Here is a 25,496-nt window from a genome sequence, read left to right as displayed (position 1 = left end):
AAAAATTGCTAAACATAACTGATTTTGTCAGAATTTGATTTTATTACTTCATTTTCTAATTCAAATTTACTAAGCTGTGTAGAAAATAGACCGTTCATTACCATTTATGTTAGGTATCATTTAATCAGATTCAGTTAATGGTTTTTAAGTTCTCTAAGCCTATAAAAACATTTTTAAATGCCCTAAGACTTCTATATGTAGGGTTAACTTAATTAAAATAAAAGTTGATGCATATGCATTTATCAAAAATGCTTGACTCATTACTTTTTGATGCTCACATGCTTATGCAATTCATTTGTTCCCCTAATCTACCTTTAGCATTTGATTAATTTTATATCCTGGAGTGGTGAATTCTCTAAGTTGTAATATGCTACTTAATACCAATTTCAAGGATATTCAGAGTACAATACTTGAAAAGAAATCAACATGTCTCTGTCTTTTTCAGAGCATGTATCATTCTTTATGACCTTTTACCCATGGCATTTATATTGTCAGCTAAGATGAGCCACCAATTCATTTCCTGCTATAGAGACATTTTGCTCACACACCAAACCACTAATTGTTGAACTGCAGTGTGAGGGTGTCTGAAAGTGTGCTGTCTGGGCAAACGCCTGTTAAATTTCAAGTTCAGCAAATATCACAAACTTCTCAGAGTAATATCTGTATTCAATTTAAGGCTCCAAATTTGTTTCTTGATTAACAATAATTAATTGTATAGCTCCTTGTGTTTGATAAAAGTAATCATAGAACTTTTGGCATCATCCCTATTGAAAACAACCACTCCTTATATAATATATATGATTAAATGATGCTTCTCGACATGATAGAAGGCTATATTCTTACTATGGGGGCCTGCAAAGAATCTAAACCACAAAAGCCAAGTTTGATTAGGTTGTTCATTTTATTAACATAATGAGGTAAGTTTGAGTGCAGCAGTCAAGAACATATTCATAGGCTGCTGTCATAGTGAGAACAGATAAAGGCAATCACTAAGATAAATCTTGAAACTTAATTTCCAGTCTAAGTGTTTAGCTTTTTTTAAATTTTTATTTATTTATTTTTCAGCATAACAGTATTCATTGTTTTTTTTTTTTTTTCAGGGCAACATCATTTTATTTATTTTTTCAGTGTAACAGTATTCATTCTTTTTGCACAACACCCAGTGCTCCATGCAAAACGTGCCCTCCCTATTACCCACCACCTGGTTCCCCCAACCTCCCACCCCCTGCCCCTTCAAAACCCTCAGGCTGTTTTTCAGAGTCCATAGTCTCTTATGGTTCACCTCCCCTTCCAATTTCCCTCAACTTCCTTCTCCTCTCCATCTCCCAATGTCCTCCATGTCATTTGTCATGCTCCACAAATAAGTGAAACCATATGATACTTGACTCTCTCTACTTGACTTATTTCACTCAGCATAATCACTTCCAGTCCCGTGAATGTTGCTACAAAAGTTGGGTATTCATCCTTTCTTTTTTTTTCTTAATAAAAATATAATGTATTTTTATCCCCAGGGGTACAGGTCTGTGAATCGCCAGGTTTATACACTTCACAGCACTCACCATAGCACATACCCTCCCCAATGTCCATAACCCCCTACCCCTCTCCTAAGCCCACCTTTTAACTGAAAAATAGGTACAGAAAAATAAATGTATTTTTATCTGGCCAGTTATTTGGACTATAAATTAAACTAAATCTGTTTTGACACTGCACTGGACAGATAATTAATACTCCCCTAGTAACTATGGGGCTCTGAGTACAATTCTTTCTCCTTCAGACCCTTGTGAATTATGAAGCCTATTCATGACTAAGCCAATACCTGCTTAAGCAGCATAACAGAACCTGAAAATGGACCTGAAAATGGACTCTTCAGGTGTTATATTGCCTCTCTCAGTATTCTCGGTAGGTTTTTTTTGTTTGTTTTTGTTTCTGTTTTTGCATGCCTTCCCTAGCTGTCATCAATCATCTGCAATGGGGTAAATTCTCAGAAAGGCTGTGAAAGATATCAAAGTTATGAGGCATGAGCTTCGACAAGTCCTCTAAGTTCTCTGGTTTCCTGGGATACTTCATCAATAAAGGAAAGAATTAATCAAGAAAGCCCTTCTAGTTTTGTGAGTCTAAAATCTCTGCCATTGATAGTGCATGGTTACAATATCTGATTTATCACAAGACTTCAAAAAATATTTTAATCATCTTTGAAAAGCAGTGTGCTTAATGGTTAAGAGCATGGCTTCTAGAACCAAAAAGCCTGGATCCCTTCCTTACCACTTACAGGTTCTCAGATCTTCAGCAAATTATGTGAACTCTCTGTTCTTCTGTTTTCTCATATATATAATGGGAAGGTAATAGAATCTATATCATATATTTATTGTGAAAATTAAATAAATTAATATATATAAAGTCTTTGACAGATGGTGAATTTGTTATGTAATGTAACTGCCAATGAAAACAACCTGGAATCATATTTGACCACATTATCACTATTTTTCTGAGAATTTTCCAAAAATATTGTCTTGTTTTGAAGAACATTCAGATATTCAGGACAAATATGTGGTGTGTGTGCATGTGTGTGAGTGTGTGTTAATTTTTCATCATTGATGTAACAAATTGTCACTGGGCTAATGGTTTAATACAATAAAAATATTATAATTCTGGAGCTCAGAAGTCTGAAATGAGTCTTGTTGGCTAAACTCAAGGTGTCAGCATAACTGTTCCTTTTTGGAGGCTCTAGAAAAAAATCCCTTTCCTTCTTTTAATTTTTTTTTAATTATTTATTTATTTATTTATTTATTTGACAGACAGAGATCACAAGTAGATAGAGAGGCAGGCAGAGAGAGAGAGAGGGAAGCAGGCTCCCTGCTGAGCAGAGAGCCCGATGCGGGACTCGATCCCAGGACCCTGAGATCATGACCTGAGCCGAAGGCAGCGGCTTAACCCACTGAGCCACCCAGGTGCCCCCTTTCCTTCTTTTAGAGGCCACTCATATTCCCTTAGAATACAGCCCTTTTCCTCCATCTTCAAAGCCTGCAGCAGTCAGCATTTCTTTATATATATATATATATATATTTATTTATTTAACAGACAGAAATCACAACTAGGCAGAGAGACAGGCAGAGAAGAGGAAGCAGGCTCCCTGCAGGGCAGAGAGCCCGATGTGGGGCTCAGATCCCAGGACCCTGGGATCATGACCTGAGCCGAAGGCAGAGGCTTTAACCCACTGAGCCACCCAGGCACCCCAGTCAGCATTTCTAACTTCTCTCATCTCTATGGCCTCTTTGTCCCTCTCTTGCACATTTAAGGAACTTATTGATTACATTGGAACCACCTGGATAATTTAGGATATCTGCCATAAAATCAGTTGGTTAGCAACCTTAATTCCACCTGTAAGTTAATTCTCCTTTGCTAAGTAAGATATCATATTCACAGGTTCCAGGAATTGTGACATGGACAACTTTGGGAAAACATTATTCTTTATAATAAAATAGGTCTTTTTTACATGGAAGCATACAAAATAGGATTTTTTTCATTATTTCAGGCACCTGTTTCTTTTGATTTAGAATTTTCAGAAAGTGTTTTTTGTCTGTGTGGAATTATAGATCCTCTGAATGTTGTTTAAGAGTGAGAGATACTTTACAACACTTGCTTTTGCTGGTTTGTATGCTGCTAAAATATTTTTAATTTCTGAAAGATATTTATAATAGTAGCCCCAAATTCTGTCATCTAAAGTATCATAAGAATTGCTGCTATAGTCCCAAAATTAAGAGCTGAATTGACTTTGTTTAAATAAAAGGCTTACCATTTACTAACTATGTCATCTTCAGTAAGTCATTTAACCATGCTATGTCTCCATTCCCTAACCTGTAAAACAGAATTACCTAATAAGAAAATATATGTCAATAGAACAGGACGTGGCACTCAGTTAAGTGTTATACACATGTTAGCCATTATTACTGAGTTATAACAAATTTTGGAATTATTTAAAATGTGTAATATACTACAAAAACATTACTAAAATTAGTAGTAATAGATCTTGACTGATTTCAGAACTACTAACTATATTATGGAACAAAGTCTCATTTTAAAAAATGGAAATTTTATATGTGCATGTGTAATGCCAAACAAATGCAGACTAAAATATAAAAGGCATTTATGTATGATAGAAAACATTGAGTTATAAAATGGCTGCGATATTATGTGCTATCATCTTCAAAATGAAAGGTGATTAAATGTTTCTAAGAAGAGAGATATACTGAGGGCAAGTTTGTAAATGGGAAATTCGTCCACAAGCCAACCATCACTGGAGATTCTGCAGCAAATTTTATTAGCAGTTTTTAGTAATATTTTGATTCTGTCTGGAAATCCATTTAGCCAAAAGCATTTGTAGATCTAGATTTTTCCAAGAGTGTGCTTTCTGTAAGCATTCAGATTATAAAATTACAGAATAATTAGTGTAATTGGCTATATTGTTCTCATTTGAAGATTACCTAAAATTATAAGTCTGCTAAGAAGCAGGAAAAAAGAATCTACATGATTCCAAGATTTTCTAAGACTTAGAATCTTTCAAGTTATGAACATAGTAACAGCAAAATTATAGTTAGTGAGAGAGAAAAAAATAAGAAAAGAACAAGCTATATTCAGGGATTTTTTTTCCACAAATATTTTTATTTTCATCAATATTATTTCATACAAAAATATAAATAATGTATGCAGTAAAAATGTCTCAGTTGTCAAGAAAACATCACAAAGCAAATCATAACAATAATAAAGACCAAAACCCTTATTTTTTTAAATAGAGTGCCAGATTTCTTTGCCTTTACTCTTACTCCTAGAATTGAAAGAAGTATATTGACTGTGCAAAGCTTCATTTAAAACATCATTGCCCTTCATTGCTTTTAAAACTTCAAACCATAAGAGACACTGAACTCTAGGAAACAAACTGAGGGTTGCTGGAGAGGCAGGAATAATTGGCTAATAGGCATTAAGAAGGGCATTTGATGTAATGAGCACTGGCTGTTATATGCAGCTGATGAAACACTAAATTCTGCCTATGAAACTAATAAGAAATACAAAATAAATTCTCATCAGGTAAAAAAAAAAGTCATTGGCTTTTGTTTTCAATTGTTTTCTGAATGTAGAATAAAAACTTGAATTATTTAATATAGAAGATATTTATTTGAGGTCTAGAGAAAATGCTTCTGATACAATATAGCACATCCCTATTTTATTCACTATTGCATAGAACATTTCTAAATATCCCCAGTGCTTGCACAGTGCTATAGAGCTATGGTTATTTCACATGTTCTTTTAATTGTTCTGTGCTCTAACATGCATTGGAGGAAAATATAAATGTTCTTACAAAGTCAAAAGGGAGTCCTGCCAAATGAAATTAAGTGAAGGGAATAAAATATGTTTTTGACAATGTTGATTCCTTAGGCTAAACTTTAGAAGGTGATGCACATGAATTATTCCATAGAAAAGATTTTATTAGTGTTATGTTACACTTACTCTGTAAAGGACAAAAATAATCACAATAGTCCTTCAGCCTTGTTGAATGTGTAACTAAGCACATTTTCAACAAGTTGAGTTCCCATCAGTTATTTACTTGAAAAACACCTGAAAGTTACTTCAAGACAATCACAAGGACTGGCCCATCAAGTTGTTTCAGAGGAAACATACTATACTTGGTTCCTTTAATTCTTATAATGAGTTATACTTATCAATCCCAAACATTATAATTATTTTTCATTTCAATGTTCGTTTCTCTTCCTGAGGTTTACTTTTTCTCGGTTCTATTTTTCTCAGTACCTCAATCTTCAGGCTCTGGTTGTGGAGTGCAAAGTTGATGGATGAGGTCATCAAGAGGACATGATCACCAACTGACCTGTGAGCAGGCCCTGACCCAAGCAATAGGAGCTCCTTACCCTCTCCTCTATCCTTGGAATGTGCATTCTTCTTGCCTTCCCTGCTCACAGGAGCTGCTCCAAGGACACAGTCTTGACATAGTGATGTGATGTCGAGTTCATTTGAACTCAACTGAGCCCAGATAAGACTGCTATATAAACTTTTTCAGAAACTTTTTTAAATTTTTATTTGTTTATTTTCAGCATAACAGTGTTCATTGTCTTTCCACCACACCCAGTGCTCCATGCAGTACGTGCCCTCCCTATTACCCACCACCTGGTTCCTCAACCTCCCACCCCCCCTCCCCTTCAAAACCCTCTGGTTGTTTTTCAGAGTCCACAGTCTCTCATGGTTCATCTCCCCTTCCAGTTTCCCTCAACTCCCTCTCCTCTCCATCTCCCCATGTCCTCCGTGTTCTTTGTTATGCTCCACAAATAAGTGAGACCATATGATACTTGACTCTCTCTGCTTGACTTATTTCGCTCAGCATAATTTCTTCCAGTCCTGTCCATGTTGCTACAAAAGTTGGGTATTCATCCTTTCTGATGGAAGCATAATACTCCATTGTGTATATGGACCACATCTTCCTTATCCATTCATCCGTTGAAGGGCATCTTGGTTCTTTCCACAGTTTGGTGACCGTGCCATTGCTGCAATAAACATTGGGGTACAGATGGCCCTTCTTTTCACTACATCTGTATCTTTGGGGTAAATACCCAGCAGTGCAATTGCAGGGTCATAGGGAAGCTCTATTCTTAATTTCTTGAGGAATCTCCACACTGTTCTCCAAAGTGGCTGCACTAACATGCATTCCCACCAACAGTGTAAGAGGGTTCCCCTTTCTCCACATCCTTTCCAACACACGTTGTTTCCTGTCTTGCTAATTTTGGCCATTCTAACTGGTGTCAGGTGGTATCTCAATGTAGTTTTAATTTGAATCTCCCTGATGGCTAGTGATGATGAACATCTTTTCATGCATCTGATAGCCATTTGTGTGTCTTCATTGGAGAAGTTTCTGTTCATATCTTCTGCCCATTTTTTGATATATAAACTTTTAATATTGGGCAGACAGAGGCAGAGATCTACTCAACTTGTTGGGGCCAATTCCACGTTAAAACCTGTTAAACCCCTAGGACCTGGCTGAGCCTGCTTAGCCATAGTAACTCCATGTTGCCTAGGTAGCCATTTTGTTGTTTAATAAATGCCTCAACAGTTACTGGTATCGGTTCCGGGTAACCCTTGCTAAAACACACACCTAAAATAAGGCCAGACAGGTAGGAGATATCCAATCAGACAAAGCCACATATGTAGATGTCTGTGGTTGTGCCCTATAAAACTAGCCTGTAAGACCAAGGGGGTGTTGCTCTCTTCGGAGGTGGCCCTGGCTGGTCAGTCTGACTTCTAATGCTTGGCATAGAATAAAACTTCACATAACTTTCACTTTGTCTCAGCCTTGTTCTCCGGGCTGGTCAGTCTAACTTCTAATGCTTGGCATAGAATAAGGCTTTGCATAACACTCACTTTGTCTCAGTCTCGTTCCTTTGATAACAGACCCAACAATCTTGCAGCTGCCAAAGACATGCATTGTATGTAAGTTTCTCTGCTTATTAACGCTTTCACCTACAAATCTGTAATTGCCTGCCTCTTTCTTAGGTTTCTGCCTGCCCTCCATGTATGATGGCCAATTTCAGATTATGCCTAGGAAGCTTTTGAGGCTGTGAACTAGCAAAAATTCATTGAAAACAATAATTTCCAAAAGTTTTGATGAAGACATGAAAGGAAAATATATGCAAATATTCTCTCTGCCTCAGTGATTTCTAACCAACCTGTTGTGTTAATATATTGTTTTAATGGACAATTATCTACAACTTGTAAACTTGAATCAACCCACATCACTCTTTTACTGTCCCCAAATTATTGATTCAAATATTATTTCTAAAAACAATGATAATCTTTTTTTGAGACTTCAAATATAATTTGAAGACTGGGTGACATTAAGATAGTGCCATCAGGTGAATACCAACTGACCCTGACTGCTCTGACAATTTTTATTTATTTTTTTACTGAAATTATTTTTATTTATATTAGATTGTGAGCTTAAGGTCTGGTACCACTTGTGCTCAATGAATGATTGCTAAAGACACAAATGTGTTTCTCAAGGTATGTTACTTTCTTTTTTTTAAAGTAACATATAATGTATTATTTGTTTCAGGGGTACAGGTCTGCTCTAACATTTTAAACAGGAGGTTGATAGTGACTGGCTCAGCAGAGAACAATTCATTTTTTTATTGTGCTATCTCTTACTGAACCAACTTGATTCTAACCCAAGTAGTTTTTGCGATCTGAAGAGAAACCAGAGTAACCCAAGTAGTTTTTATCTGCACCTGAGCACTGTAATATTACAGATCTTTAATGAATGAAAAAAATAATCTGTTCCTTTGTATTCCCTAATTTTATGACTTTTATTTTTTTCAGTCTCCCAGAATGGTTTGCATCCTTTTCTGTGGGTAATAGCCTATCCGCAGTGTCCCAGAAGGAACTACTGCTAGTACATGCACTTTTCTTAATATTTGAAAAGAGAGAGAGAGAGCTAGAATATCAGTAGATGTTTAAAGAAATAATTTATCATGTGACCATGTTAAATTTGAAAAGAATACTTCATAGCATATGCCATGTGGCCATGGTAAATTTAAAAAGAAAACCTCATAGCATATTATACAAAACCTTATGAATATGTCAGAGAAAGAGAAATAATGCATGATTTCACTTATATGTGGAATCTTAAAAACAAAACAAAGCAAAATCCAGACTTCAATAAAACAGATTGGTGGTTGCCAGAGGTGAGGGAGGCTGGGGATACAAAATGGGTGAAGGGGATTAAGAAGTAGGGCACATATTGCATGGAGCACTGGGTGTTGTACATAAACAACAAATCTTGGAATGCTGCATCAAGACCTAATGATGTATTTTACGGTGACTAACATAACACAATAAAAAAAAGGAAGTATAAACTTCCAGCTATAAAATAAGTAGGTCATGGGGCTGTAATGTACAGTATGGGGAATATGGTCAATAATACTATATGAACTTTGTGAGGTGACAGATGGTAACTAGACTATGTGGCGACCATTTCACAATGTATATAAACTCTGAATCACTATGTTGTATACTTGAAACAACTATAATATTGTATGTCAATTATACCTCAATAGATTTAAAAAAATAAAATCTTATATATGAATCCATAAAAATTGTGTTGCTATTCTAGGAGGTTTAATAAAGCAAAAAGAATATTCAGGTTTACTGCCCTGAAGTGAGAATTTTTCTTTCTTTCTTTCTTTCTTTCTTTCTTTCTTTCTTTCTAGAACTTTACTTGATTACAAGGGGAAAATCCACCATTAACACAAAATGTGAAAAATAATTGCAGTAAATATCTCCATAGCATTATTCCTCAAACACATTTCAGGCTCAGTAGAATGCCTCTTGATCAACTACATTTTGATCTACATCAAGTTCATTATTATCTATCACTATTAGACATCTTTCTCCTCTTGTCCTCCAGTGTTTAGGTACCAAATAAACTTATATTCTTCTTGGAATATTAGTGTATATACTTTATGTTGGAAAATTATGCTTACAATAAGCATTTGAAACACAACTTCAATATTTCAATTAACAATATATAACATTCTGCTTGTGTTATCACCCAGTAAGAGCAAAACACTTTTATATGTGATCTCTCTTCAAGAGCAAAATAATACAGTGAAAAACTAGAGCAAATATTAAAGAGGACTTTCCTTTTCAAGAAAGGAAGCTCAGTTTAAGAGATTGAAAAACTTGACAAAATTCACCTTGCTAGTAGTGGCAGAGTCAAAGTAAACTAAATTCTAATAGGTTCTAAATTTAATGCCCTTTTAATGTATGCAACCCTATAACTTAAAAGCAAGCATGGAGTGATGTGCATTGATATTTTATGTAATAGTAATCATTATAAGAATAATAACTATGGGGGCGCCTGGGTGGCTCAGTGGTTTAAGCCGCTGCCTTCGGCTCAGGTCATGATCTCATGGTCCTGGGATCGAGCCCCGCATCGGGCTCTCTGCTTGGCAGGGAGCCTGCTTCCCTCTCACTCTCTCTGCCTGCCTCTCTGCCTACTTGTGATCTCTCTCTGTCAAATAAATAAATAAAATCTTTACAAAAAAAATATACTCTTTCAGATGTCCACAGGGAATTGGCTTTAAAAAAAAAAAAAGAATAATAACTATGACACTTCCCTTAACTCTTCACCCCAGGCTCCTTGGGCACAAGTATATAAACATACACACACACACAAACACCCCATTATAAAAAGACTTGAGATTGACTGTTTGCTAAGTAGTAATTTCCTTGGGAAGGCCAAACAGCTGACTAAGATGTAGAAGCAATATATCATAACAAAAGCAACTGGATAAAAAGGTAAGTGAAATAATGGCAAAGAAATCTTATTAGAGAGGTGATTAACTCTAATTACAGCTGTCAATGAATCAACAAATTTAGCTTCAAATATGTCTAAAAATTAGTCAAGTATTTCAAGGCACACAGGAATATATCTAATTCCAGATTTTAACATTTTTTAAGATCTTATTTATTTATTTGAGAGAGAGAATGAGAGAGAAAGAGAGAGCATGAGAAGAGGGAGGGTCAGAGGGAAAAGGAGACTCCCTGCCAAGCAGGGAGCCTGATGCGGGACTTGATCCAGGGACTCCAGGATCATGACCTGAGTGGAAGGCAGTCATTTAAACAACTGAGCCACCCAGGTGCCCTAATTCTACATTTTAAAGGTAACTCTCCTTTCATCAGAAGGCCAGGTTTCTAGGGCAAGGCTCTCTGCTCAATAATATATTCCATAAGTATCCTTTCTCCTTGCAAGAGAAGTTCAGGAACAAACATAGTTATTTGATTATTTATGTCCCACCATTGGATAATACATCAAAGAATAAGGAAAAAAATCTTAAAGTAGGATAGCAAGGTAAACAATTTGGAATTCAATACTAACAAAAAGAAGCTAATTATTGGGTCTTTAACTCACTAGAATTTTCTAAATAAGGATCTCCATTCTCTATATGGTTTACAAACACAAAAATTTATATGTTTGCTGATGAAAATATATTAACTTGAAGAATTCTAGAAAATACATTGGGTTTTATACATAAAATATTCTCTTTCTAATTAGATACTATTCATTCTATATACCAGATTAATACAACCTTATGAATGTTTTATAGAATTATAATTTAATGTATATATTAAAAAACATCCTTCCTAAAAGAAAGATTCTTATAATTTTAATGATTTAGTTTTTTTCATTGTGTAATGTACTGATAGTCTATGAAGAGTATTATTATAAAATAAATGTGTTGTTTCAAATGATTTTATCATAAAACTTTAACATTCTCTGTAAATTTCTTAATATTTTACAGTTCAGGTGTGTCTAAGTGGTGCAGTTTATTAACCATCCAACTCTTGGTTTCAGCTCAGGTAGTAATCTCAGGATAGTGAGATCAAGCCTGCACTGGGCTCAGCAAAGAGTCTGCCTGAGATTCTCTCTTTCTCACCCTCTGCCCCTTCACTCATGCTCTCTTTCTCTAATTTTTTTTTTCTAGTTCAAATTAGGTATTGTAATCATAGAATCAAATTATAAATCTATAATTTCTATAGGATGAAATGTTGATAAATTCTAATTATCTCTAGACAAATATACTTTACAGACTGCCTCTATTACAGTTTGGTTGTATATTGTAGGATATAAGGCAATCTTGAAAAATTAGTTGAAATTTTCAGATTGGAGCCAGATCATGGAAGATATTAAATGCAAGACAAGGAAGTCTGGACCCTCTTCATTAAGTGATGGAACAGATTTGACTAATTAAAAATCATGATTCACAAATGTTAGGTAAAAGCACTTCTTAAAATTTCTACTTTAGGGGCATCTGGGTGGCTCAGTGGGTTAAGGCCTCTGCCTTCGGCTCAGGTCATGATCCCAGGGTCCTGGGATCAAGCCCCGCATCGGGCTCTCTGCTCAGTGGGGAGCCTGCTTCCTCCTCTCTCTCTGCCTGCCTCTCTGCCTGCTTGTGATCTTTGTCTGTCAAATAAATAAAAAATCTTAAAAAAAATTTCTACTTTGAATAATATATTTTTTTCTTAAGAATTTAGTGTATTTTTTTAAAAAATTCATTATTTTAATAGTGGTTTCTCCATTCCTATACTCTTGGTAGGTTAACAAGTTTTATAAATGTAGTAGTTAAATTTATAAAAGTGTAATGTATGTAAAATCAGCTTCTGATAAAAATAGTGTAATTTCTTTTTACTTGTTTCATCATAATGAAATATGACATACTAAATGAAAATAACATGAAGATTTAGCAAAAAAAAAAAGTATAATAAGTATTTTGAGGGAGGGGCAAGATGGCAGAGAAGTAGGAGGCTTTGTTTCAACCAGTCCCTTCTTAAATATCTATGAGAGCACTCTGAACACCCATGAAATCAGCCTAAGATGTAAGAGTATACACTTCTGGATCTTTATGGGGACAGAAGACATCAGTGGAGAGGTAAATTGGAGTGGGAATATGCAGACTGATATCAGAGGATAAACAAAAAGGGGATGGAACCACCAGAAGTTACCCACTGAAAAATAATACCCCAATATGAAAGTGCCCTGTGATTGGGGACTAGCATTAATTTGGAGTCTGGTTAAAAGCAAAAAAAAAAAAAAAAAGGGTCTTAAGGGGCAACAGGCAAGGCCCTAAACTCAAAGTCCCAATAAGGTCACAGTGGGGGCCTACCAGTGCCTGGGAGAGGCCAGCATGAGCTCCAGTCCATGGTCCCTGAGCCTGCAGATTTTCACTGCTTGCACCACTGCTTGGGCTGGGTGCACCCCTGCTCACACCTGAGAGAGCCCAGCACAGCCCCTGCTAGAGGTCCCTGGACCCGCAACCTTCTGTGACCTGCACCGCCACTCCCACCGCTGGGTGTGAGTTTAACCATCCTGGGCCTGTACTCCAGACAGCAGTCCCAACAATGACAGCCTCTGAAATTGGGCTTCCTGGATGAATATCACTCATGGTTTTAGTGCCACAGGGGTGCAGAGACGGGGGCGGGGGGGTCTGGGGACCACTGAGACAGTGGCTGGCGGTGTGCACCACTTGTGGGAGTTTACAGAGGGGGTGTCTGTATGTTCTGGATCATCCAGAGGGAAGCAGACTGAGGTTTCTCTCTGGGGCAGAGGACTGGGTCAGTTCACTTGGCTCTAACCCTCTCAGAAGCCACAAAAAGCCACCAAAGAACAAAAATCTCCAGAGAACAAAAGCCTGAAAAACTGGTTTCCACAGAGCCCAGCCCCTTGAGAGGGGGCAGGGCAACTAAGCCCAAACAAGATGGACTGGAAAACAAGGTGACAGGCCCTACCCCCAGAAAACAAGACAAAAGAACAAGAGGACAACAACCACAGTGTCCCCATAAAATTGTAAAACACCAAGGTCAGGGTAAAACAATATATTAAGCCTCCAGTACTGCCCCCAAACCTGTACATTTCATAGATACAACATCTTGATTTGTTTTTAAAATTCATTCTCACAATTCTTTGTCTTTTATTTTTTTAACCTACTTACCACTACAACTAGATGTTTAATACAACATATTACATAATAACTTTTTTTTAATGGAAATATAATGAGCAGCTTTATTTCAAAACCCCACAAACACTTTGTAAAACGCTGCTTATTCACACAGCCCAGACGTGAGATTTTCTGCCTTCTTTAGCTCCTCTATAATTTCTGCTTCCACTCTGGGTATCAGTTTTCCAATGAGTTAATTCCCAAATTGTGATACATTGTTTCCTTTCAAAAAGAAGCCAATAAAATCAGAAGAAAGGTGTTTGAGAAGTGGTAAACATTGTTAAGAGCATACTTTGGAGCTATCAAACATTTACTATATTAACTTTCCAAGATAAACCCAGTAAGAACTGAAAAAATCTTCCTCACCCATATCAAGGGTTTATAACCACTTTCCCATCTATTCTTCCATTAGTATTTTGGTGTATTTGTTTTTGTTTTCGTACTATATAAATGTCATTCTTGGGGTTCATTTTGGTTGGTTTTTCTTTCTTTTTTTTTTCTTTTTCTTGTGTTTTACTTTTGTCAGTCCTTTTGTTTTTTCATTTTTGTTTATGTACCTTATAAATCTTACATTAGGGTCTTATTTTGGTGGGTTTTCTCTTTCTCTCTCTCTCTTTTTTTTCTTTTTCTTTCTTTTTGGTGGTGACTTCTGATTGCTCTGAAATTTACCAGGGTGCACCTTTCCTGGATCATGGTTGATATATTCAGCTATACATCCCCCAAACCACCTCGTACCAAAATGACTAAGAGGAGTAACACCCAAAAGAGGAAAAATTCAGAGAGTGTGCCCTCTGCCACAGAACTATTGGATATGGACATAAACAGTAGGTCTGAAAGCGAATTCAGGGTAACAATTATCCAGGCAATGGCTAAGTTGGCGAAGACCATTCGTTGCAACATAGAAACTCTAAGGGCGAAAGTGAGTCTGATCTGGAAGTACTAAAAAATGCTATCAGTGAGATCCAATCTAATCTAAATACTCTAACAGCTAGGGTAACTGAGGCAGAAGATTGAGTTAGTGATCCAGAAGACAAACCAATAGAAAAGAAGGACCAAAAGGAGGTTTGGAACAAACAGCATAGAAGCATTGAAAACAGAATTAGAGAAATAAATGATGACATGAAACACTCCAATGTCAGAATTATTGGAATCCCTGAGAGGGTGGAGAAAGGGAGAAGTCTAGAAGATAGAGTTGAACAAATTCTGGATGAAAATTTTCCCAGTCTGGGTAATGGAACAAGTGTTTGTGTCCTAGAGGCAGAAAGGACACCCCCCAAGATCAACAAATCTAGAAAGACCTCAAGACACTTAATTGTGAAATTGACAAACCATAATTTTAGACAAGAGGTCTTAAGGGCAGCTGGGGGAAGGAGATTCCTTACATACAGAGAAACGACCACCAGAATGCTGTCACACCTGTACACAGGAAGCTGGCAATCCAGAGAGGGTGAGAAAGACATGCACAGAGCACTAAATGAGAAGAACATGCAGCCAAGAATACTTTATCCAGCAAGGCTGACATTCAAAATGGATGGAGAGATAAAGAACTTCCAAGACCAACAAGGTTTAAAAGAGTATGCGACCACCAAGCTGGCACTACAAGAAATATTAAGCGGGGTTCTATAAAAGAAGAAAGAACCCAAGAGTGACATAGCACAGAAATTTACAGAAACAATCTATAGAAACTAAGGACTTCTCAGGCAACATGATGTCAATAAAAACTTACCTTTCAATAATCACTCTCAATGTGAACAGACTAAATGCTCCCATAAAAGAGCATAGGGTTGCAGACTGGATAAAATGACAAGACCTGTCTATACGCTGTCTACAAGAGACACATTTGGAGCCTAAAGATACAACCAGACTGAAAGTGAAGGGATGGAGAACCACCTTTCATGCCAATGGGCCTCCAAAGAAAGCTGGGGTAGCAATTCTCATATCAGACAAATTAGATTTTAAACTAAGGCTGTAGTCAGAGATACAGAAGGATACTACATCATTCTTAAAGGTTCTATCCACCAAAAAGATCTAACAATTGTAAATACTTATGCCCACCAATATGAGAGCAGCCAATTATATAAGCCAAGTGTTAATCAAAATAAAGAGTTATTAATTGTACATACTAAGTGAACATATTAATTGTAGGGGATCTTAACATGCAACTTTCAGTAATAGACAGATCATCTAATCAGAAAATCAATAAAGAAACTGCAGCTTTCAATGACACATTGGACCAGATGGACCTCATAGATATATACAGAACATTCTACCCTAAAACAGAAGAATACTTATTCTTCTCGAGGGCACATGGAACTTTCTCCAGAATAGACCACATACTGGGTCACAAATCAGGATTCAACCGATACCAAAAGATTGAGATTATTCCCTGCATATTCTTAGATCACAATGTTTTGAAATTGGAACTGAAACATAAGGAAAAAATAGGAAGGAATGCAAACACTTGGAAGCTAAAGACCATCCTGCTCAAGAATGTTTCAATCAACCAGGAAATCAAATAACTTAAACAATTCATGGAAACCAATGAGAATGAAGACACATTGGTACACAACCTACAGGATAGAGCAAAAGTGGTCCTAAGGGGAAATACATAGCCATCCAAGGCTCACTCAAAAAAAAAAAAAAATCCTGAATATACCAACTCTCTTTATACCTTAAGGAACTGGAAAATCAACAACAAATTAAGCCAAACCCATGCACAAGAAGGGAAATAAGATTAGAGCAGAGATCAATGAGTTAGAAACTAGAGATATAGTAGAACACATCAAAAAAAAAAAATAGAAGCTGGTTCTTTGAAAGAGTAAGATCAGTGAACCACTGCTCAAACTAATCAAAGGAAAAGAGAGAGGACAGAAATTAATAAAATTGTGAATGAAAAGGGAGAGGTCACGACTAACACCAAGGAACTAGAAACAGTCATCAGAAATTATTATCAACAGTTATATACCAATATGTTAAGCAACCTAGAAGAAATAGATGCCTTCTTGGAAATCTATAAACTTCCAAGACTGAAACAAGAAGAAATTGACAACCTGTATAGACCAAAAACTAGTAACGAGTGTGAAGCAATAATCAAAAACCTCCCAAAAAACAAGAGCCCAGGACCTGATGGGTTCCCTGGAGAATTCTACCAAACATTCAAAGAAGAAATAATACTTCTCCTGAAGCTGTATCAAAAAATAGAAACAGAAGGAAAACTTCCAGACTTTTTCCATGAACTCAGCATTACCTTGATCCCCAAACCCCAAACCCCAAAAAGGAAAAAGGAAAATTTCAGACCAATATTCCTGATGAATATGGATGCCAAGATTCTCAACAAGATCCTAGCTAATAGAATCCAACAGTACATTAAATAGATTATCCACCATGATGAGGAGGGATTTATCCATGGGATGCAAGAGTGGTTCAACATTTGCAAATCAATCAATGTGCTAGAACAAATCAATAAGAAAAGAGAGAAGAGCCACATGGTCCTCTCAATTGATGCAGAAAAAAACATTTGACAAGATACAGCATCTAGTCCTGATTAAAATGCTTCAAAGTATAGGGATAGAGGGAACATTCCTCAACTTCATAAAATCTATCTATGAAAAACCCACAATGAATATCATCCTCAATGGGGAAAAGCTGACAGCCTTCCCTTTGAAATCAGGAACACAAAGATGTCCACTCTCACCAATGTTGTTCAACATAGTACTAGAAGTCCTAGCAACAGCAATCAGACAACAAAAAGAAATAAAAAGTATTCAAATAGACAAAAAAGAAGTCAAACTCTCTCTCTTCACTGAACACATGATACATTATATGGAAAACCCAATAGACTCCACCCCCAAACTACTAGAACTCATACAGCAATTCAGTAATGTAGCATGATACAAAATCAATGCACATAAATCATTGCTTTTTTATACACTAGCAATGAGAATATAGAAAGGGAAATTAGAGAATCAATTCCATTTACTATAGCAACAAGAACCATAAGATACCTTGGAATAAACCTAACCAAACAAGTAAAGGATCTGTACTCGAAAAACTACAGAACACTCATGAAAGAAACTGAAGAAGACACAAAAAGATGGAAAAGAATTCATTCCTCATGGGTCGGAATATTAAACATTGTTAAATGTCTATGCTGCCCATAACAATCTATACTTTCAATGCCTTCCCGGTCAAAATTCCACTGGCATTTTTCAAAGTGCTGGAAAAAACAATCCTGTAATTTGTGTGGAACCAGAAAACACCCCGAATTGCTAAGGAAATGTCAAAAAAGAATAACAAAGCAGGAGGCATCATGTAGCCTGATTTTAAGCTATATTCCAAAGCTGTGATCACCAAGACATCATGGTACCGGCACAAATACAGACATATAGGCCAGTGGAACAGTGTAGAGAGTCCAGATATGGACCCTCAACTCTATGGTCAAATAATCTTCCACAAAGCAGGAAAAAACATTCAATGGATAAAAGACAGTCTCTTCAATAAATGGTGCTTGGAAAATTGGACAGTTATGTATAGAAGAATGAAATTCAACCAATCTCTTACACCATTCACAAAGATAAACTCAGAATGGATGAAAGACCTCAACATGAGGCAGTAATCTATCAAAATCCTAGAAGATAACATGGACAGTAACATCCTTGACATGAGCCACAGCAACTTCTTTCAAGACATGTCTCCAAAAGCAAAGGAAACAAAAGTGAAAATGAACTTTTGGGACTTCATTAAGATCAAAAGCTTCTGCACAGAAAAGGAAAACAGTCAACAAAACAAAGAGGCAACCCACGGAATGGGAGAAGATATTCATAAATGACACCACAGACAAAGAGCTGATATCCAAGATCTATAAAGAACTTCTCAAACTCGACACTCAAAAAACACAAATCACATCAAAAAATGGGCAGAAGACATGAACAGACAGTTCTCCAAAGAAGGCATACAAATGGCTAACAGACCCATGAAAAAATATTCATCATCATTAGCCATCAGGGAGATTCAAATCAAAACCACATTGAGATACCACCTTACACCAGTTAGTATGGCCAAAATTAACAGGATAAGAAACAAAAAGTGTTAGAGAGGATGTGGAGAAAGGGGAACCCTCTAACACTGTTGGTGGGAATGCAAGTTGGTGCACCCACTTCTGAAAGCAGTGTGGAGATTCCTTAAGAAATTACAAACAGAGCTACCCTATCACCATGAAATTGCACTACTGTGTATTTATCCCAAAGATACAGATGTAGTGAAAAGAAGGACCATATGTACTCCAATGTTAATAGCAACAATGACCACAGTCGCCAAACTGTGGAAAGAGCCAAGATACCCTTCAACAGAAGAATGAATAAAGAAGATATGGTCTATATATCAAATGGAATATTATGTCCATCAAAAAGGATGAACACCTGGGCACCTGGGTGGCTCAGTGGATTAGGCCCCTGCCTTCAGCTCAGGTCATGATTTCAAGTCCTGGGATCAAGTCCCACATCGGGCTTTCTGCTCAGCAGGGAGCCTGCTTCCTCCTCCTCCTCCTCCTCCTCTCTCTCTCTCTGCTTGCCTCTCTGCCTAGTTGTGATCTCTCTCTTTCAAATAAATAAAATCTTTAAAAAAAAGGATGAATACCCAACTTTTGTATCAACATGGATGGGACTTGAGGCAATTATACTGAGTGGAATAAGTTAAGCAGGGAACTTCAATTATCATATGCTTTCACTTACTTGTGGAACATAAGCAATAACATGGAAGACATTAGGAGAAGGAAAGGAAAAGTGAATTGAGGCAAATCAGAGGGGGAGAGACCACGTGAGAGACCGTGGACTCTGAGAAACAAACTGAGGGTTGTGGAAGGGCAAAGGTTGAAAGGATAGGTGAGCCTGGCAGTGGGTATTAAGGAGGGCATGTATTGAATGGAGCACTGGCTGTGGTCCATAAACAATGAATCTTGGAATACTGGAAAAAATAAATAATTAAAAAATGTCACATAGCAAGCATGTCAAGGATCTTAACATCATTGTGTACATAGATAATAAACCAAATCCTACTTCCACTTTGTAAGGTAAAATGACACACAAGGAAGCATTTGAACAAAAATCCAGGAAACAGGGGCGCCTGGGTGGCTCAGTGGATTAGGCCGCTGCCTTCGGCTCAGGTCATGATCTCAGGGTCCTGGGATCGAGCCCCGCATCGGGCTCTCTGCTCTGCAGGGAGCCTGCTTCCTCCTCTCTCTCTACCTGCCTCTCTGCCTACTTGTGATCTCTCTCTCTGTCAAATAAATAAATAAAATCTTTAAAAAAAAATCCAGGAAACATATGTTATGCCATAATTATAAAGGTCCTTTATACTCCTTTTTGTCTGAAGAAATCACTTAAAAATGATGTTAAGTAGTTTCAGTAAGTCATAAACTGTTTATAAGATACCACATAAATTGGGTCATGTCCTTCTTTCCTCAATAAAATAAAATATACACCCAATTTGAGGCATTCAGTGATTTGTTTAGGAAATTAATTGACCTTCTGAGAAAGTGAGTTTTTCTGAAAAAGCAAATTATTCAAAGCAATGAAATATTCTTGGTAACTGATGCCAGAGAAATAAAATAGTGGGTGCCTGGGTAGCTGAGTCATTAGGCGTCTGCCCTCAGTTCAGGTCATGATCTCAGGGTCCTGGGATGGAGCCCCACATCAGGCTCCCTGCTTAGTGGGAAGCCTGCTTCTCCCTCTCCCATTCCCCCTGCTTGTGTTCCCTCTCTCGCTGTGTCTTTCTCTGTCAAATAAATAAATATTTTTTAAAAGAAAGAAAATAAATGTGTCACTATTTAGATATATCTCTAGTGGTTTATATTTTCTTAGGTAGTTTCACAATTATGATAAAATCTTTTTATATATCCTATCCAAATCCTTGTTTTTCCTCTCATATGACTGGAGCTACTTCAAGGAATACAAAGAACTTTACATTCTCCTTTTAATATATGGAAAGAGAAAGAACTTATTTTTTCACTATTTATAGAAAAAGGAAACATGATTATAGCAAAAATAATTTTTAAGCATAGTGATAGGCAATTATACTTATTTTCTCAACAGTACTCTATTAGTGAATCTTTTCAGGAAAAAAATTAACTTTTTTTTTTTTTGTCTTTAAAAATTCTCTTGTCCTGAGTAACTTTCAGAAGGTAGCTTGGATAGTTCAACTTCACTTCCAAACTCCCAGAGACGATGCTTAAACTCTATAGCAATAAAACAGGGCAAGTAGTTTCATGCTGAATGATTGATATATAACCATAAGTTTATACAATAAGACAGTGTTGCATTAAATTATAATTGTTGACACTTAGAGTAAATAAATGGAGAAACAGCATGACAAAACTATTTTATTAAACCACACTGTTTCTTCCACAGTTTTTAAATTTTTATGGCAAGATTACAGCTGAAGTAAGTGTAAGGTTCAATGAGACATTCTTTTTAAGGTTTTTTGTTTTGTTTTGTTTTGTTTTGCTTGCATTTATCATGGGAAATCCATGTTACAAAATCAATGATCTCAGCCAAATTTTGAAATCACAAATTATTGGAGTTTTTAGAAGAGGAATGGAAGTATGTTGTTCCTATTAATTTGTATCTCACTGATTTCAATAGTTCATGCCCTGAATCAGTCCAGGACAAGAAAAATAATAGGTTAACAAAACGAGATGGTTATATTCTAGGAGTCTTAGTTGCCAAACAATATAGAATAATAAAATCAAAATATTGAATTTAATATTTAGTGTCAATCCTATTCCAGGCTAACTCAGACTCCTGTTATCATTTTGAAACCACGTATAATACCTACACATGGTTACATCCATGAATTAGCTTATAAATCTTCCACTATTCATTTTACATCACTTCTGAATCTGCAAAACTACACAAACTCCAATCACCAGAAATTGGTTAGAATTTTTTTTTAAATAAGGTAACTTCAATGCATGTCTAAGACAGTGACTTGTACATAGAAGGCCCTCATAAAATGGTACTCTCATTTTTATTCTCGTCTATTTTTCAAGCATAGTCTTCACAGTATTTTGATGGGAGAAGTATCCTAAGCTAAACTTGATTTGGCAGTATTTTTTTACATGACAATATCAAAACTGATTCTAAAATGGTTATACTTCTTGTTTTACTAGTCATACCAACCAAATGCTATCTGCATGCTCTGAAAGTGTTAATTGAAGGTAAACTGTACAATGATCTTTTAAATTTCATATTTTTCCTTTTTCCTACAACATATACCAAAATGCCTTCCAGAATACTTGTAAAAATTTATACTGAAGAAGACCATCATATTTCCAAGGTATAAATGGTTTTGTAAAAGAGATACATTTATCTTCTTTTAATATTTTATTTATTTATTTGAAAGAGAGAGAGAGAGAGAGAGAGTGAGCAAGGGACAGAGGGAGAGGGAGAAGTAGACTCCTCATTGAGCAGGGAGCCTGATGTTGGGCTCTAGCCCTGGACCCTGGGATCATGACCTGAGCCGAAGACAGAGGCTTTAACCCACGGAGCCATCCAGGTACCCCAAAATAGATATATTTTTCATGAATATTTTATCATTTTTCAGAATATCTGAGTCAAAATAGTTATAGAAAATATTTTATTCCCTGTTGAAAACATGAAATTTCTGATAAATACCTTTATATATTACAGCCTACTACAACCATTTCATTTCTTTACTTTCATTTTCTATTTAGGTGAGTAATGAGCTAAATGTAAATATCACCCCAAAGTCTCCTTTTGAAAATGTATTTCATACTTTGTTTAAAATCAGTTGGAATGTTTTGTGCCTTCTGCTAACAATAATATTTTATTTCATTGTCAGAATTTCCTTAAGGAACAATGAATTTTTGTTGTGTTTGTTGACATTTTCCTCATTTTTGTGTGATGTTTCTTCAAAAAGAACACAACTGGGGCGCCTGGGTGGCTCAGTGGTTTAAGCCTCTGCCTTCGGCTCAGGTCATGATCTCAGGGTCCTGGGATCGAGCCCCGCATCAGGCTCTCTGCTCAGTGAGGAGCCTGTTTCTCCCTCTCGCTCTGCCTGCCTCTCTGCCTACTTGTGACCTCTCTCTCTCTGTCAAATAAATAAATAAATATTAAAAAAAAAGAACACAACTACTATATTGAAAGTTTTAAGTACATGTATTCTTCTTCAGTACTCACTTATTTTACAACTCTGCAACATCAGTACATATAAGATGCCTCTCCTGGCATTAATCAGAAATTGAAGAATGTATAGAAAGGATGAAGAATATTGCAGATGTAGCACAAAATATAAGAATAAAATAATTTTTAATATATTAATTTGCCTAAGTTCACCAATTCATGTCCAGCAGATATGTGGTAATTTAATAATGTGAACCAATGATAGAAAATATATAATTTATCTATTTTTAAGATGTGAAAATATAAAATAAATCATCTGAAAATTAATTGATTGTAAGATGGTCCTTTTAGCTAATAAAAACCTAAGGATAATGAAGAACTTATTCTAATTAACATTTACTTCTCATATTTTGCCTATCTCATAAAGTTATTTGTTATGTGCTTAGGAAATGATCTCTTAGCTAAATAATAGAAAATGTCATTGTTGAAAAAGTTATTGATTTATATGACTTTTTAGGAATTACAAAATATGAAAAAAATAAAAATAAAAAGAGGAGCATATTTGGAAAATATTTCAATTTTTTCTTCCTTTATGCCTTGCTTACTATATGTTCACATTCTCAAGTAAAATAAATATAACCCGGAAAACATCTCCATGTCTTCAAAAACCACTGACACCAGAATTTGCTCTTTTAATAAACTTCATGAGCCAATCTAACACAAATGATAACCTGCTAATGTAATTCACAAACCACCCCCCCTTGTATACATTTTTAAGTGAGCCATAAATTTAGTCCAGGGGAAAGTGCTATTAAGATACACAACACACACACAAGATGCACAACACACAGAAATTGTTCATAAAAGATAATTTCCTGTTGATAAATATTTACAATAAATAGAATATTAGCAGTAAAAATTAGAAAATGATAACATACCTTTATGAATGATTACATATAAACAAAAACAAACCTTGAGGAGATGTTAGGCATCTAACACCTTGTACCTTATAAACTCATTCAAAGCGTAACACAACTCTGCCCACAAAGAATAGTTTCTATAGGTACAGAAGTTCTATTTTACTGTCTGCAATAGCATAATTATGGACTTATTGTAACAAAAATGCACCCACAACTGGAGTGGGAGCTTATTTCCACTGCGTGATTAAGAATGGTTATTGTTGGGGCACCTTGGGTGGCTCAGAGGGTTAAAGCCTCTGCCTTCAGCTGGGGTCATGATCCCAGGGTCCTAGTACTGAGCCCCACATTGGGCTCTCTGCTCAGCGGGGAGCCTGCTTCCCTCCACCCCGCCTGCCTCTCTGCCTACTTGTGGTCTCTATCCATCAAATAAATAAATAAACCTTAAAAAAAAGAATGGTTATTGTTACTGTGTAATTTAAATATGTGTATTCTTGAATGACCTTAATTCTTAAAACCATTTCAAAAATTATGGTAAATTATTATTTTCATTGTTATTTTGAATTCTGATCGATTTCTTTAGTATTTCTTTTTTTAAAGATTTTATTTATTTATTTGACAGAGAGGAAAACAGTGAGAGAACGAATGCAAGCAGGGGAAGTGAGTAAGGGAGAAGCAGGCTTCCTGCTGAGCAGGTAACCTGATGCAGGGCTTGATTCCAGGACCCTGTGATCATGATCTGAGCCAAAGACAGATGCTTAATGACTGAGTCACCCAGTCGCCCCAGATTTCTTTAGTATTTCTAAACTTAGGTGAAAAGATACCCAGTTTGACTTTAACATTACAACCTTTTTATTAAGCCTGAATAGGTTTTCAAAAGCCTTTATTCACTGAAACTGAGATGAAAATCTTTTTTGAAAGTAGCACAAACAAAACAATAAAATCAACATGTGATATAATTTCAAGAGAAAAGATGTAGATAAATTATATTGCTTGACTTTATTAAAGAAGTAACCATACTTAAACCATTTAATTTATTATGAATTTCTAAATAAATTTGTAATCATTTTTTCACAGAATACAGATAAAAATCACTGTATAAGCTGTTTTCTTCATAAGCTTGCTGCGTTTTAAATTATTATACATAGATTTCTTGGGTCTTAACGTGCCCATACTTAACTTCAGGCCCATTAAAGAAAGCAAACAGATTCCATTATCCAAGTCATTATCTTTTAAGAATTTCTCCTGGAGGGCATTCAATACCTTACACAAATATGTAAATATTTAATTGGGTGTCCAAAATAGAAATCTCATATATATTTCGTATTCTGGCTTGAAGATGAGAATGAGTAACATTCTTTTATTTTTCTAATTCCATTCTTGTTACATTGTGTAAATAAAGATTTTATAAAAAGAATAATGGTGGGCTCTTAATCTTAAAAATAACATTCTTGGGGCGCCTGGGTGGCTCAGTGGGTTAAAGCCTCTGCCTTCGGCTCAGGTCATGATCCCAGGGTCCTGGGATCAAGCCCCACATCGGGCTCTCTGCTCCACGGGGAGCCTGCTTCCTCTTCTCTCTCTGCCTGCCTAGTTGTGATTTCTCTCTGTCAGATAAATAAAATATTAAAAAAAATAATATTCTTATTCCACTGTGGCAGTTTGGGAGCATAGTGCGTGGGGAGGGTACATTGAAGTTAATTTATTTTCTTGAGTAGACACGGATTTTCCCAAGTGAAGCTGGAATTCTCAACACCATTAAGCATCAAGACCTTCTTATCAGATTCTAAAAAGCTTTACTGTGATGTATCTAGCTAGCCCTGTTTTGATCATCATGCACATAATGATACTGAGGACAGTGCCAAAACCTTTATTTTAGGGTCTTTCCAGTATAT

The 25,496-nt window shown here is 36.1% G+C and overlaps 1 protein-coding gene across 1 annotated transcript in view; it reads right to left on the bottom strand.

The window, feature by feature from the left end:
• PCDH11X (protocadherin 11 X-linked) overlaps window positions 1-25,496 on the bottom strand; it is a 366,629-nt gene that overhangs the window by 297,012 nt on the left and 44,121 nt on the right. The gene's annotated exons all lie outside the window — the stretch shown is intronic.

The sequence above is a fragment of the Meles meles genome, chromosome X (assembly GCF_922984935.1).
Source record: "Meles meles chromosome X, mMelMel3.1 paternal haplotype, whole genome shotgun sequence".
Classification (NCBI taxonomy): Eukaryota; Metazoa; Chordata; class Mammalia; order Carnivora; family Mustelidae; genus Meles; species Meles meles.
This window is presented reverse-complemented; position numbering and strand designations above follow the sequence as displayed.